General features: G+C 45.3%; 1 non-coding gene across 1 annotated transcript; it reads left to right on the top strand.

Moving 5' to 3' along the window:
- Positions 1 to 2,478: 2,478 nt before the first annotated feature.
- LOC112448287 (U6 spliceosomal RNA) lies at positions 2,479 to 2,585 on the top strand. Its single transcript, XR_003036658.1, has one exon. It is a non-coding gene; the product is annotated as a U6 spliceosomal RNA (small nuclear RNA).
- The last annotated feature ends 1,636 nt before the right edge of the window (positions 2,586 to 4,221 follow it).

Here is a 4,221-nt window from a genome sequence, read left to right as displayed (position 1 = left end):
TGGATTTTATGTGACAGAATAGATATCTTTGGCCAGTTTCAGCTTCACGTTCAAGGTCATCACTTCTGTAATGCTCTTATAAGCTTAGAATTAAAATGAGGCCAGAAGCTATCAAAAACATCCTTCATATGTACCTGCCCCAGAAAAAGTTCCTGGAGATGACTTGCTTTACTCTGCTGGGGTCTGCTGCAGCCTGGACATATGGGAAACAGCCTAGCAGACCAATCCCCTTTAAGAGAATCCTTTCAAGAAGGAGAACAGTCTGGGGCCAATCAGGGGTCAGGTCTGCCTTAAGGTAGCCTTGAGGAGATCATGTTTGCTGATTCCCACAGACTCATCACCATTATCGGCATTTGGACCATCTTCCACCAGAGTTTAGACTTTGAGTGAATGACGTGTGGATTCAGCATCTGTGGAAACTGACTGTTGATAAAATGGAAGTAAAAGTCACTAGTCATGTCTGACTCTTTGCCACCCCATGGACTATACAATCCTTGGAATTCTCCAGGCCAGAATTCTGGAGTGGGTGGCCTTTCCCTTCTCCAGGGGATCTTCCCAACCCAAGGATTGAACCCAGGTCTCCCACATTGCAGGTGGATTCTTTATCAGCTAAGCTACCAGTGAAGCCCAAGAATACTGGAGTGGGTAGCCTATCCCTTCTCCAGTGAATCTTACCCACCCAGGAATAGAACTGGGGTCCCCTGCCTTGCAGGCAGATTCTTTACCAACTGAGCTATAAAGGACTGTTAATAAGCATATTAATAAACACATCACCTTTTTGAAAATTGCTTAATGCATTTTGTTATGTCCAGGGCGCTCTTCATAAGCATGTTTATTTACATTGGTAAATAACATGGTCACATGGCTACCGAAGCTGATTGTCTACCTACTGGGCACACGCATTACCTCAGGGGACATGAATAGCATTTGCCCCATTACCTTCATCCTTACTGGGCCAGTTTCAAAACAAGCACGGTCCCAAATCCAAACCCTTATTCCTAAGATGGAACTCAGGCCACATGGACCTCATGGGAAGAAATGAGAAAGAACGAAACATAGTCAGGCTAACACTGTGATTGAACATGTCTCCAATGTCAAGCTCAACATTTTACCTCCAAAAAAAAAAAAAGATACAGGTCATTCTTGAAATACATGTGAATCATAGCAGCCTTTAAGTGAGAAGACAAAAAAAACAAAAAACAGGAGGGAGGGTAAAATGTCCACAAGAGTTCAAACAACACAGGGAGGCCTCCTCAGCGGATCCGCAAGCCCAGGTTTAGAGCAGACGTTGGCAAGCTACCTAGAGCCAAATCTGCCTGCCTGCTTTTATAAATAAAGTTTTATAGGAACAGGGCCACAGCAGATGGTAGACACACTGCCTGTGGCTGCCCTTGGCTACAAGGCAGAGTTGTGATGGAGGCCATGTGGCCCAAAGAGCTGGAAAGATTTACTGCCTGAACCTGAAGAGAATACATTTGCTGACCTGGTGTTTAGAGTTTTAGAGATTTTGCTGAAAACAGACATCCCTGGAGTTCCCAAAGCACTCATTTTTTCTGGTTAAAAATGAATGGGGGGAAACTGAAGCATGTCTGCATGTCTGTTACAGAGCAGCACGTGTGGGTCAGTCTAAGAGGCGGCTCTCACATAGCGTTGGTGCCCTAGGTTCTGAGAATAATTATTTCTTTGTTAACATTGGGTAAACATCTTTAGGAACTTGAGAGAAGGTTGGGTACATCTCTGAAGTTTAATTTCAAAATAGGTTGAAATCTAACCTTGGGATTCTCCGAGTGGGGAGCTAGATAACAATGTATTTGCCTGGAGGCTTTTCAAGGGGATGTTGCTGACTGGTACGTTGCCGTTGCAGGCCATGGAAGTGAACTTGAAAAACAGGCATAATTGCCTGTCCAAGTTTTCACCATAAATAATCATATTTTAAAAGGTTCCAGTAACTTACCCACTAGGGAAAAAAAAAAAGGAAAGTGGGACAATGACGCTGCGACTTTGCTCCAGAATCATCATGTGTAATGCCATGCTGCCATCTGCAGTACTTTACTTCAATATTTTCACCCAAACACGGAATTTTAATGAGCTCTGTAGACACATGGCCGTTCTCTTGACGGAGAAACGTTTTGCCTGCAACAGCAGTGAAAGAAAGGTTTCGACCAACTTTCTCTCTTTAGTCAGTCCCCAGTTCCTCCCCACCCACATGCCACCATTTCTAAGAGTGTTTCAATTTTCGATGATGCTTTTGGACTCATGGTGATGTTAAATATGAAAGTGAATGAACATGCTGTACCGCGTGGGGGCAGGGCCCTGAAACTGCTCAGAAATGCTGTGATGCGGGGTCTCCTCACACTCATCAAATGCCAAGCAGGCAGCAACGTTGGGATGTGGCAACAGAAGGCGTAAGACCCGAACTCCAGGAAAGCTCAGGTTTTAAAGCTTTGGTAAATTAGGGGGTTAAGAAATCCATGCTGAGGGCTAGCCTTGGTAGCACGTCTGCTAAAATTAGATTGATACAGAGAGGATTAGCATGGTTCCTGAGCAAGAATGAGGCACAAATTCCAGAACTATTCTGTTATTTACACATATTCTAAGGGGATGAATTCCTGCCAGGGCTGCTGTAACAAAATACCACAGACTAGAGCCTCGTATACCACAGAAAATCATTGTCCTACAGTTCTGGAGGCTGGAACCCCAAGATCAAAATGCCAGCAAGTTTGGTTTTCTCTGAGGCCTCTCTCCTTAGCTTGTGGACGGCCACCTCCATTTCTCCACGTGATCTCTGCCCTGTGTGTCTGCATCTTAATGTCTCCTGATAAGGACACCAAGCATTAGATTAGGGCCACCTTGATGATCTCATTTAACCTTAGTTAATCCCCTGGAGAAAGAAAGGGCAATCCACTCCGGTATTCTTGCCTCGAAAATCCTATGGACAGAGCAGCCTGGCGGGTGATAGTCCATGGGGTTGCAAAGAGTCGGACACCACTGAGCAACGAACATAACATAAATAATCTGTTGAAAGAACTCACTCCAGTATTCTTGCCTGGAGAATCCCATGGGCAGAGGACCCTGGCGGACTATAGTCCATGGGGTCGCAAAGAGTCAGACACGACTGAAGCGACTGAGCCCTCACTCACCTCTTGAGAGACCTATCTCCAAATACAGTTACATTCTGAGTTACTGCAGGCAAGGACTTCAACATCTATGTCAAATTCAGTCTGTAACAGGAAATATGTTAAATAAAATACTTGCTTCTAATGTCTGGATCGAAAATGAAGAGACTACAATAAGTAACAAGGCATTAGGATGCTTGGAAGGAAGACAGGGAGGGAAGGAGCAAGATGAGGAAGCACGTAGGGAAGGAAGAAGGAAGAGAAAAGCTTGAAAATGGCCAGAGTCTAAACTGGTCCAAACAAGAGATCTTACTTAAGGAATTGGCCCCACGTACACCTATTGGGGGAAGAAGTCTAAAACAAGAGGAGATGAGGAAAATTGAATGACCCCAGGCATTAAGGCCACTCATCTTTGCCTGTTACATATGCCCTGTAGGGCCCAATAGTGTCTCGAAGCTGTAATGTCACTATGGTTTAGTCACTAAGTCATGTCCGACTCTTGCAACACCACGGACTGCAGGCCTCCAGGCTCCTCTGTCCATGGGGTTTTCCAGGCAAGAATACTGGAGTGGGTTGCCATTTCCTTCTCCAGGGGATCTTCCCAAGCCACAAAAAGAACCCAGGTCTCCTGCATTGAAAGCGGAGCATTGCAGGCAGATTCTTTACCAACTGAGCCACAAGGGAAGCCCCCTATGTCACTATGTCTACCAAATGTTCTATCACTCTGAAGCTGTCCAAGAAACCAGACACTCAGCAGATCCCAGCAAAAACTGCCCCAGAAGTATGCTTTTAACTTTGCCCGGGAGATTTAAATCCAAATCCAGCAACGAGAAAAATATGGATCTGCTATTCTCGAAAGGTGTTAATGGTTCCTTGCTAAACACTGTGGTCTGCAGTGTCTCTTGAAGATAGGAAGTTTTGCTCTTTTTCCTGCACTGATATAGTGATCTGGGGATGCCTAGCAGACAGCTCACCCTGTCATGCATCTCCGAAAGCATCAGCAGGGTGTGTCACTGTTTGGCTGCTTCTGTACCACCCTAGCCAAGGCCTGTTGTAGCTGTCCCCTAATCGCTCATATCTCTTCATTAACGGAGCAGCAGCCTCT

The sequence above is a fragment of the Bos taurus genome, chromosome 1 (assembly GCF_002263795.3).
Source record: "Bos taurus isolate L1 Dominette 01449 registration number 42190680 breed Hereford chromosome 1, ARS-UCD2.0, whole genome shotgun sequence".
Classification (NCBI taxonomy): domain Eukaryota; kingdom Metazoa; phylum Chordata; class Mammalia; order Artiodactyla; family Bovidae; genus Bos; species Bos taurus.
The sequence above is the reverse complement of the archived record's forward strand: the minus strand, read 5'-3'. Positions and strand labels throughout refer to the sequence as shown.